At 36.9% G+C, this 12,640-nt stretch overlaps 1 long non-coding RNA gene across 2 annotated transcripts in view; it reads right to left on the reverse strand.

The window, feature by feature from the left end:
* Positions 1-340: 340 nt before the first annotated feature.
* The window catches only part of LOC144243654 (uncharacterized), a 63,544-nt gene continuing 51,244 nt past the window's right edge, over positions 341-12,640 (reverse strand). Inside the window, exon 3 of one of the 2 annotated variants that reach the window (XR_013338728.1) lies at positions 341-386. This is a non-coding gene — a long non-coding RNA (uncharacterized LOC144243654). Of the gene's footprint in view, positions 387-7,182; positions 7,901-12,640 lie in introns of those variants that run through there. The other variant, XR_013338727.1, reaches the window with a different exon arrangement.

The raw sequence follows: 12,640 nt of genomic DNA on the forward strand, positions 1-12,640 counted from the left end.
AATAGTTTGTTGTTTTCTCTGGAAAGTAAACACTCAGAGTGAAAAAAAATCCCTGGGTCAAACGGTACAATAATCAAGAGCCTGAATATACTTTTCTCTAGGAATTGAAAGGATCTCCTGAGAAATTCAGTAGACCTGTTTCACCAGGAGGAAATCTATTGCCAGCACTTTATTTACAGATCCTCTTATGCTCGTGTGATCTCTTCTTCCAAAAAAGTGGGCAGTTTCAAGTTTTGACATACTTCAGCCTGTTAACAGCAGGAAAACAACCTACCCATTTCAACTTAAAAAACATGTAGCCAGAAGTGGTCCTGAGCCAGTAAAGGCTGGGGAAACTTACCTCCTCTTTTCCTGATGTCCTCTTTAACTGGATCATGTGAAGTCGGCTAGGAAACAAAGCAAAATTGAAATCCTGCTGTCAGCCCCAAGGACATGTCACCTACTTGACATGGAGCTTAACTAGGATCTAAGTGACTTAGTTCTGTAGTAGATTTCACACAACAATTGTCTGTTCCCAGGAGAACTAGCCTGAGGTCAGGCAACCAGGTAGTAAAGGAAGCTACCAATCTGGTTAAAAGGTATTTTGAAAATCTTTTATATATTGAATTTTTAAGGGTCTTGTCCCAAGAGCCCATGTTCTTTGCCATTATTTCCAATATAGTGTTTGTCTAGGTGGAAAAGGCTTTAGTCAAATCCAGGTACTTTCTTTGTGAATTCCTTTTTATTCTAGTTTTTCCTTTGTGCATTTAAAGTGTATTTTTTTATTATTGAAGTATAGTTGACATAAAATGTATAAGTTTCAGGTGTACAAAAATATAGGGAAAACAAAAAAAGTCTCAAAATAGAGAATGTGCATTTTAAGTCTTAATATTGGATCTTAAAAGCTTTAATTATATTCATATGCATATTATTTTCTTGTCCAGAATTTTGCCCTTGAAACTCTTTGTTTCCAATTACATCCATAGCACTTCGGGTAACAATACCAATCCTCACACTTGTGTCTTGAAAGCATGGGTGGGACATGTCTTGTCCATTACACCTACATGTATGTTCTATTGGTGCAATAATATATAACCATGAACTTGGTCACTTAAAATTCTCTCACAGTTCTGAATGTATAAGTCTGGGCATAAGTCAAGGTGTCAATAGGGCTGCTTTCTTCTGAAGGTTCTAAGGAAGACTCTGTCTCCTTGCCTTTTCAACTTTTAGTGGCTCCCCCTCATCCTTGGCCTGTAGTCCCTTCCTCCATCATCAAATAGCATGACTCTGGTCTGTGCTCAAAGTATCGCATTGCCTTTCCCCCTGCTTGTCACAGCTCCCTCTGTGCATGATACCTGTAGTTATATTTAGAGTCCACACATTAGTCAGAATAATCCCTCCATCTCAAGAACTTTCATCGCACATTTACAAAGTCTCTTCTGCCTTATAAGTTAGCATGTTCACAGTTTCCAGGGAGTAGGGCATGAACATCTGGAGAAGTCACTATTTAGCATACAATAAGACTCATACTCTTGATACATTTAATGTCATCCTTTGGTCCATTTATTTAAAACCAGCAACATACAAACCCCCAGCCAATATAAATCAGGCTCGCCTAAAACTCTATCAGTTCTTGGGTGGTAAGGGTCCCCATCCTAGGCTCAGAGTCAGGTTCTTCTAATGATGAGCCGGTAGATGCATCCTCCCCAACATATCATCCCATCACCCACAGATACAGCCCTCACCTGTGCCCCAGAACCCAGCATAATGCTGAAGGAGAGCTCCTATAATCAAAAATAAACATTTTTTAAACAACAGGAAGAAAACAATTTCAGAATATAGATAGCTATGCAAAAACAAACAGAGTAGCTCCAAGTAAGGCAACCACTAAGTAGGAGTACTTTATTGTTTGGGCTCTATTTTAATGGCACAGAAAAGAGGACAAAACTGAGCTCTTGAGCTGCTATTTTCCAGTGAGTAATTTTTTAAATGTTTGTTTATTTTTTAGATAGAGAGTGCGAGGGGCAGAGAGGGAGGGAGAGCATCCAAAGTGGGCTCTGGATTGACAGCAGAGAGCCTGATGCAGGGCTTGAACTCACTAACTGTGAGATCATGCCCTGAGCCAAAGTCAGACACTTAACCAACTAGGCCACACAGGCAAAAATATTGAGTACTTTTTTAAGGCCCAAAATGACCTATGAAAAGGCAACATGAATTCACTACATCCTCTAGGTCATTTCATGAACATGGAGGCACCTCCCTGTCTATTTATAATCCTTCAATGCCATCTAGTTCCCCTCCATTCCTAGGATTCTCCATACCAACACCAACACAACTGCTTAAAAGCAAAACAAAACAAAATTCCAAATATTCAGAGTAGTTCAATCTAGTCCTTAACAATCTTCTCAGAAAGGAGATCTTGAACATGAATTTAGGTGCTTTGCCAATACTTCAAAATGTAGTGCAGCAACTCCTTCTCGCATTTTGGAAGAGTTATTTTCATCCTGCTGTGCAATTTAACACATGGTGGTGCAAAATAGTTAACAGAAACTGGTTTCCATGTTCTGGAGGAAACAAACCTTGAAAGTAAATGCAACTTATTTTTAACCTCTATATGAAATTACTTCCTTAAGAAGGACTTAGGGGTGTCTAAAATGACCAAGACTTTTCTGGGCCACTTCTGATTATGCCTTATTTCAAGATGTCAGAGTATGCCTAAAATAAAAACGAAAAAGAATTCACTTACGAGGAGTTATATTTCATCAAACTCCTTGAGATACTGTCTCCCTACCACTCTTCTACTCTAACTTTTGTATCATTAATGGACACATTATCTTAAACTAGTCTCGTGCCAATTTCCTAAGGCACTGCTCTGAGCATCTTCCTGCAATTTTAATGCACTGATGACCATCATTATTCTTTCTTTATGGGATTTCAGCCAAAATTGAGCCCTTGTGACAATATTCCCATCTGAGCTAATGTGACTTAATTTTCCAAGTTGGCTTCATAAGGCAAAGTAGCAAGTGCTTTATTAAAATCTAGATAATAAAATTAGCCCATTTATCTACTAATTGTTTCCATCACATGATTAAATACATTTGTTATGCTAAAGTCCTATAAATTTTCCCAAGATAAAGTCAAATAACTATAAAAATTTAGGGCTCCTTCTTTTTTCAATATGCTAGACAGAATTTTAAGGCTATCACTTGGCACGTAGCCTAACATATAAACTGCTATTTAACCTCTAAGAGGTGACATTTATATTTTATAGGCTCAGAGTAGAAAGCTGGAAGATTAGAAACATTATTTTAAAAGATATCTTTGGGCTTTTAGAGAAAACTCAATTGGGCTAAATTAAGGTGCCTCCAAAGTTATAAGATAATTTTACTTTTATTTATTTATGTATTTTTCGTGGGGGGTGGGCAATGGAAAGTGGAAAGATTATATCCAATTCCAGGTGCTTTTACTTCTAGAACTTTAATCTCACACAAGTTGAGCAGCCTGGTCTGCAACCTTAGGAAATAGTAACAGGGTCAAATGAACCATAAGAAGCCAGTATTATAAATGGAACAACCCCACAGAAACAGGTCTTAACAGGATGAGTTCTAAGTATTTAGGTTTACTTCATCACTAATCTCGAAATCCTCACATGAGCTCAGTCCCAGAGCCAAATGAAATGATTTAAGTCTGTTTCTTTAGGGGAATGTCTGAATGAATATTTATTTGACTCAAAAATTTACCTCTTGCCACCCTATTCTGGAATCCTTCCATTCTTTCTAACCACCCAGAATCTCTGGAGACTGGCTCAGCCCCAAACAGTTTCACTAAGATGGGGCGAAGTTATCTTAGGTCAGGGATAGATTTATCGGTCGAGGAATAAGTAGTGAATTTCTGAAGAATTTTCAAGTCTAGATTCTCAGAGAACACAAACCAGGCAAACAGGATGTTTTCATCCATTCCTTAGTGAAAACCATTAAGTGCACTTCAGTGGTATGGGACTGCCATTCTAGAAAAAAATCACAGCCCAGGTGGTCCAGTCCACCCTCTTTTCTCTAGAGACTCGAGTATTGTGAAAAGACCCTTTCTGATTCCCAGAGAAAGCATTTTCTGCCTCTTATGAAAAGACTGCATGTTTTAGGAAACAGTGACAAATTGTTGCAAGGTTGCTACATGTCTTCAAAATGAGGGGATGATTTATTTTTTCTCTCTTAACTAGAACAATTGGTAATATAACAGAAACTCGGCAGTAGGTGAAAAATGGTGTAATCTCTGAATAGCATATGATGGGAAAGAAAGAAAAAAAGGTTTGTTGTTTTGTTTATTTTTTCTAGTTTAATTGCAGAAGTTGGTGTTCAACAAATTCCTATGCTTCTCAGTCCTGTGTGTTGCTGATTATAGGACTCAGAACTCTGAATTCAACTTGTTAGGACATAGAAAAATTGAAAATAAAAGGCTTAATCCTCCCTGTTAAAAATAAGAGAAGAGACACAACCTCATACCTTTTGTCATAGTATATTTTTAAATAAACATGTAATTGTAAATTCTCTCTGCCCTTTTGAGACACANAAATAAAATAAAATGCCCAAGTTTTAGATGCTGTGTCGTATTTCTTAAATCTCCTTTACTCAAAATTTTTTTTTTTTTTTTTTTTTTTAAAATATCTTGCCCAGTTTACAACCCAGGAATGTCTTTCTCAAGGACCTGGGAATCATTGTTTTGAATCTCCTAGTCTCTATGATTTTGGGGGGTGAGGAAGAGAGTGGATAGGAGCCTAACTAGGCAGTGCCACACTCCAAGGTGGAAAACTACCTCCTCCCATAAGGATATGAGAAGTTTGTTTTCCTTTTGTATGATGCCAGTTAGCTAACACAGATGGTCAACCCAATTATCAGGTAAATTTAGAATGAACTATGTGTGACAAATGTGCTGTCCGGTCCTCTAACTTGAGGACTAGTTTATTGTTTATCTTGAGAACATATAGGGAATATTCTTGGCTTTAAAATCTGATTGACTATATAAGAGGGTGAAATTTCTGTCTTTGCAATTTCTTAGCAATTGATATGATGAACATCACGTTCTGGTTTAATACTTTTTTAATAGCAAAACTGTTTTTCTGTTTCTATTGACTGTGTGGAGATCTTTTCTGAGTTGGGAGAAAATTTGAGGGGTTTTCAATTATTTTTCCCCTACATTAAGACTTGTATCCCAAAATCCTAATGCAAACACCCTAGGCTTGGACACTTGGAATATAAACTAAAAAATCTAAAAAAAAAAAAAAAGAATACATTTCTTTTTATGTTTTCCTTTAGTTCTTGCTTCCTTTTAACCTTGAGACACTCTTTCCTATTTGTCTGATAAGTACTGCAAAATATAGCCTGTGTGATCATACTTCCTACAGCTGGGGTATGAGAGGGTCAGCAACAAGGGAATTTCATCTTTTTGAGAGGTAGGCAAGATGTAGGTTAATTTTTTTTATTCCTCTGACTATTCACTACAATTCAAAAGTACTTCACACATTCTTTATTAATATGCACTAAAAAAATCTCTTAGAGTTTCATGTAATTCAAACATTCTGGCATTATTTCTTTTCTTTTTTTTTTTAAATGTTTCATTTATTTCTAGGAGAGAGAGAGACAGCGTGAGCAGGGGAGGGTCAGAGAGAGAAGGAGTCACAGACTGAAACAGGCTCCAGGCTCTGAGCTGGCAGTCAGCACAGAGCCCGACACAGGGCTCGAACCCACGAACCGCGAGATCATGACCCAAGCGAAAGTCGGACGCTTAACCGACTAAGCCACCCAGGCGCCCCCATTCTGGCGTTATTTCTAACCATAAACCCAATGTCTCCAAGATCACCAATCTGTGAAACAAATAATACAATGTTTTTCAAATTACACAATTTTATTTAAAATTTTTCAGAAATTATTGACAAAAACAATTTTTTTAAGTACCTCAACTTGCAGTGGCTCATAACTCTCATTTCCTAAAATGGTATATTAAGCCCCTGAAAGATTCACCTAACATTTGACAAAGGCCCAAGAAAGGAAACTAGCCAGTTACCAGAAGAGCAGAACAAATGAAACAAGTTCTCAAATATAGGGCAAAGTTATCATTTTCAGAACTGTGGCTGGTGGTAAGTTGGGTGAATCAGAATGGCCACCTATCCCTCCTGCCCCATACCAGAGTAGGTCCTAGAGACCAAGGCAGGACTGCATCTGCGGAAAGAAGTAGAAAGGCCCCGGCCATTGGACAAGGATAGATCCAGACCATGAAAACTGTTCATTTATTCATTTTTTTTATTATTACTTGCTATGGATCAGTCACTATTCCAGCTGCAGACAATTTAGAGAAGCAAATAAGGAAAGTCTCTGCTCTTATGGAGCTTTCTGTCTACTGGAGAAGAAAGATTACAAACAAGAAAACAAATCAGAAAATTTCAGATCATGCCAACTTCTTTGAAGTATGTAGGATTGTGATCTAGAGAATGGCAGGGAAGGAGAAGGGATCAGACTGGGTGACCAGAAAGGCTCTCTAAGGGGTGACCTCTGACTGGTGTCCTGAATAACCAAAGATAGCCCAACCACTGGGGAAGGCTGTAGGATGAGGCTTCCAGACACAGAGAAGAGCAGATTATGGGATGTCTGGATGGCTCAGTTGGTTAAGCGTCCAACTTCAGCTCAGGTCATGATCTCATGGTTTGTGAGTTCGAGCCCCACATTGGGCTCTGTGCTGACAGCTCAGAGCCTGGAGCCTGTTTCAGATTGTGTGTCTCCCCCTCTCTCTGCCACTCTCATACTCATGTTCTGTCTCTCTCTGTCTCTCAATAATAAACATTTTTAAAAATCAGATTAAAAGGCTTAATTAAGTCAAGGAGGAATTTGGCCTGCTTGAAATACGGAATTAAAAATCAGTCTGGATGACTAGAGGCAGGAGGCAGAGATGGAAAATGGAGCACGTAGGGTCCCATCAGCTAAACATCTAAATAGGACAAGAGGCATGGAGGATTTTAATTAGGGGAGTGATGGAATCTCATTTACACTTAAAAAAGATCTCTTTGTGGAGAATGGAGTATAGGTGGGTGTATTAGTTGACTCAGGCTACCATAACAAAATACAACAGACTGGGAGGCTTAAACAACAGAAATTTATTTTTCTTCTAGTTCTGGAAGCTGGAAGTTCAAGATCAATTTACCATCAGGGTGGGTTTCTAGTGAGGCTTCTCTTCCTGGCTTGCAGATGGCCACCTACTCACTCTATCTTTACGTGGCCTTTCTTCTGTGTGTCTTCTGCTTCTTATAGGGTCACCAGTCCTATTAGATTACGGGCCCATATTTATGATCTCATTTAACCTTACTTACCTCCCTAGAGACCCTATCTTCAAATACAGTCACACTGGGGGTTAGGTCTTCATCATAAAAATTTTACAAGGGTACAATTCAGTCCATAACAATGGCAAGACTGGAAGCTCTTATGTAGGTCCAAATGAGAGTTGAATGTGTTTTGGATTTGAGGAAAAACAGTGAAAATAGGTAGAAATTGACATTCTGGATATTTTTTCGGCAGAGAAGCTGATAGGTGCTTTCAGTAATGTAAAAATGAAGAAATGAGGCAAAGAATAATCAGAAATAACACATAGTTTGCTGACTGAGAAAATGAGTGGACCTTTACTTACTTTTTATTTGAGGAATTCCCCTGCAATTATTCTTCTTCCCATAACACATTTGTTACATTCCATTATATTCACTTTTCTACCACAATGTTTTTCTTTGTCTTCCTCAAATTTTATTTTATAGCATTCTTGATCAGAAAGCCTCTGGCCAGAACTGTTATTTATTTTCAGTCTTGCTAGAAGTTTCCTTTCCTTGAGTCTTGGTTCTGATGGGGATGAGCGCAAATCAGTCTTCACAAATCCCAGTGTGACCTTTCTTTTTTTTTTTTTTTAGAAAAAAAAAGTTTATTTATTTATTTTGAGAGAGAACGTGAGTGACTTGGGGATGGGCAGAGAGAGGGAGAGAAAGAATCCCAAGCAGTCTCTGCACTGACAGCACTAGGCCCAAAGTAAGGCTAGAACTCACAAAATCATGAAATTATGACCTAAGCCAAAATCAAGAGTCAGATGCTTAACCAACTGAGCTGCCTACGTAACCCCAGAGTGGCCTTTCTTAGAAGCAAATATGATTATATTATCCCCCTGCCTAAAATTATTTAATGACTCTGTATAGGTTTCAGGCTGAAGTGCAAGTTCTTAGCTTAGTCACCAACACCCTCTGAGATTCGCCCCCTCCCATTTCCCATCTCCTTTTCCAAACCCTCTAATGACTCCAGCTATGGCAAAATACTTGAGGTTCCAGGAACAGAGGACTTCTGTCTGTAAACATGTTATGTCATCACCCTGGAATGTCCTTTCCCACATTGTATCTAGCTAGCTCAGCTTAAGACACATCTCTGGAAAATTTCTATAAACCCCCAGTCAGAATTAATGAATCTCCATGTCCTCAAAGCAGTCTGGGAATAGCACTATTATATCCTTTATTACTCTATTATCAGATTTACTTCTCTGCTCTGCTTTAGGCTAAAATCCATTTCTTAAAAGAAGTATGTCTTATTTGTTTTTGTATTTTTTTTGCAACTATCATAAGGTAGATAGTTCATAAATGTTGATGAACAATCAGTAAATACATGAGTCTGTATAAAAGCAAGCCATAGTCCATGCCATCTATAAATCCACCCATCAATTACCTAAGCTCTCTTTCACTTTCCAAAAATCCAACTTTTAACTAAAAGATCTGAAAATACTATCTCCTCAAATCCACCAATTATCACATACAGAACACAATGCTTTTTTCCAGGTTCTTCTCTTGGCATCATTCGCTCACTTTGGAGTTAGGAGTAGGCAGCAGTTCTAGCAGCTTGATGAGTCCAAAGATACTGATTAATCTTATCTCAGACACTCAGCCAGAACAACCAACGCTGAGCGTCAACATATCAGAACCACACAAAGTGGCAACTCTTCCTCTGGGGCCAGGACCAAGAATTTCAAACAGAACCTGTTTCTTCTTGTTATTGTTTATCATTTCTTTATTTTCTAGACAATATTCTTGCCTTTGTAATATTCTTTCCTGCATAACTATACTATTCTTCCTTTTCCATCACAGTCCTGATTCTCTCTTTGTCTCTTTCAGGCGGGTCCCCTTCTTAGATAATGTCTTACATCCCATCTAAGAAATTGTTTTCAATATTGGAACATTTTTGGAGGTTATATTATATGTATATACATATATTATGATGAGTGTACTCTTTTATTTAATGATTATTTTTTTGGGAAGGGTAGGGGCAGAAAGAGAGGGAGACAGAGGATCCCACAGGCTCTGTACTGAGAGCAGAGAGACTGATACGGGCCTTGAAATCACAAACCGTGAGAGCTGAAGTCAGACGCTTAACCAACTGAACCACCCAGGCACCCGGATGAGTGTACTCTTTATCCTCCATCCTCTATTTCCCCCTTCTGCCTACTCTTCTCTGGTAACCATTAGTTTGTTCTCTATAGTTAATAGTCTGTTTCTTGGTTTGCCTCTCTCTCTTTTTTAGTCCTACACCCTCTAGGTCTATCCATGTTGTTGCAAATGGAAAGATTTTATTATTTTTATGGCTAAATAGTATTCCACTGTGTGTATGTATGTGGTGTGTATATATGTGTATGTATGTATGTATGTGGTATGTACATGAGTGCATGGGTGTGTGTATCTCACATAACCTTTATCCATTGATCAATTGTTGAATACTTAGGCTGCTTCCATAATTTGGCTATTGCAAATACTGCAAGAAACATAGGATGCATGTATCCTTTTGAGTTAGTGTTTTTGCATTTAGGGGATAAATATCTACTAGTATAATTATGGGGACATAAAATAGTTCCAGCTTTATTTTTTGAAAAAACTCCCTATTGTTTTCCACAGTGGTTGCACCAGTTGATATTCCCACCAACAGTGCAAGAGGGCTCCTTTGTTCTACATCCTCACTAACACTTGTTTCCTGTGTTTTTTATTTTTGCCTTTCTGACAGGTGTGAAGTTATATCTCATTGTGGTTTTTATTGACATTTCCTTGATAATGAGTGATGGTGAGAGTCTTTTCATGTATCTGTTGGCCATCCAGATGTCTTCTTTGGAGAAATGTCTGTTCATGTCTTTTGCCCATTTTTTAATTGGATTATTTGTTTGGGGGTTATTGAGTTATATGAGTTCTTTATATATTTTGAATACTAACCCTTATCAGATATGTCATTTGAAAATATTTTCTCCCATTTAGTAGGTTGCTTTTCTTTCAGTTTTGTGCAGAAACTTTATTTTGATGTAGTCCCAATAGTTTCTTTTTGCTTTTATTTCCTCTGCCTCAGGAGACATAGCTAGAAAAATTATGCTATGGCCAATATCAGAGGCATTACTTCCTGTGCTCTCCTCAAGGATTTTTATAGTTTCAGGTCTCACACTTAGGATGCTAGTCCATTTTTAGTTTATTTTTGTGTATAGCCTAAGAAAGTGGTTCAGTTTCATTATTTTGCATGTGGCTGTCCAGTTTTTCCAAAACCATTTGCTGAACAGACTTTCTTTCCTCCTTTGTCAATTTCCTCTGTTGTCAAAGATTTATTACCCACATAATCATGAGTTTATTTCTAGGTTTTCTGTTCTATTCTATTGATCTGTGTTTCTATTATCATGAAAGTACCATATTGTTTTAATTACCACTGCTCTGTAGTATAACTTGAAATCTGAAATTGTGCTACTTCCAATTTTGATTTTCTATTACATGATTGCTTTGGCTATTTGAGGTATTTTGTGGTTCCATAAAAATTTTAGGACTGTTAGTTCTAGTTCTGTGAAGAATGCTGTAGGTATTTTGATGGGGATTGCATTAAATGTGTAGCCTGCTTTGGGTAGTATAAACATTTTAGCAATGTTTATTCTTCTAATCCATGATGATGGAATGTCTTTCCTTTTCTTTGTGTCATCTTGAATTTCTTTCAACAGTGTCTTACAGTTTTTAGAGTACAGGTCTTTTGCCTCTTTGGTTAAGTTTATTCCTAAATATTTTATTGTTTTTGGTGCAGTTGTAAATATAATTGTTTCCTTAATTTCACTTTCTGCTGGTTCATTATTAGTACATAGGAATGCAACAGATTCTTGGACATTGATTTTGTATCCGAATTTATTTATCAGTATGAGTATTATTTTGGTAGAGTCTTTAGGGTTTTTTATATATAGTATCATGTTATCTGCAAATAGAGTTTTACTTCTTCCCTACCAATTTGGATGCTTTTTATTTCCTTATGTTGTCTAATTACTGTGGCTAGGACTTCCAGTACTATGTTGAATAAAAGTGGTGAGAATGGATATCCCTATCTTGTTCCTGATCTTAGGGAAAAGTTCTAAGTTTTCACCATTGAAATTGATGTTGGCTCTGGGTTTTCATATAAGGCTTGTATTATATTGAGATATGTTCCCTCTAGACCTACTTTGCAGAGGATTTTTATCATGAATGGATGTTGTACTTTGTCAAATGCTTTTTCTGCATCTGTTGAAATGACCAAGTTTTCTTTCCTTTCTCTTAGTGATGTAATGTATCATGTTATTGTTTGGCAAATATTGAACCACCTTGCATCCTGGGAATAAATCCCATTTGGTTATGGTGAATGATTTTTTAAATATATTGTTTGGACTTTGTTTGCTAATATTTTGTGGAGGATTTTTGCATATATATTCATGAGAGATATTAGCCCATGGTTCTCTTTTATGTGATTGCTTTATCTGATTTTGGTATCAGGGTGATATTGGCCTCATAGAATGAAGTTGGAAGTTTACCCATCCTCTTACACTTTTTGGAATAATTTGAGAATAAGTATAACTCTTCTTTAAAGTCTTAGGAGAATTCGCCTGTGAAGCCATCTGGTCCTGGACTTTTGTGTTTTGGTAGTTTTTTGATTACTGATTCAATTTCATTGCTGATAAACAGTCTGTTCAATTTTTCTATTTCCTCCTGCCTTACTTTCAGTAATTTATAGGTCTCTAGGAATTTATTCATTTCTTCTAAGTTGTCCAATTTGTTGGTATAAAGATTTTTATAAAATTCTGTTAAAATTGTACTTTTGTGATGTTGGTTGTCATTTCTCCCCTTTAATTAGTGATTTTGTTCATTTGGGTCTTTTTCTTTCTTGATGAGACTTGCTAGAGGTTTATCAATTTTGTGCATCTTTTCAAAAAACAAGCTCCTGGTTTCATTGATCTGTTCTATTGTTTTTGTTTCTTTGCTTTTCATGTTTTTTGTTGTTGTTGTTGTTGTTGTTTTGTTTTGTTTTACGTTTTAGATCTTTTATTTCTGTTCTAGTCTTTATTACTTCCTTCCTTTTGCTGAGTTTGGGTTTTATTTGTTCTTTAACTAGCTCCTTTAGGTACACAGGTTGTTTATTTGAAATTTTTCTAGCTTCTTGAAGTAGGCCTGTATGGCCATAAATTCTCTTAGAACACCATTTGCTGTATCCCAAAGATTTTGGACCATTGCTTTTTTAATTTTATTTCTCTCCATGTAATTTTTAAAAAAATCATTATGTGATTTCTTACTTGATCTTTTCATTTTTTAGTAGCATGTTATTTAACTTCCATGTATTTTTGC

Source organism: Crocuta crocuta, unplaced genomic scaffold, assembly GCF_008692635.1.
Source record: "Crocuta crocuta isolate KB4526 unplaced genomic scaffold, BGI_CrCroc_1.0 scaffold586, whole genome shotgun sequence".
In the NCBI taxonomy this organism is placed as follows: Eukaryota; Metazoa; Chordata; class Mammalia; order Carnivora; family Hyaenidae; genus Crocuta; species Crocuta crocuta.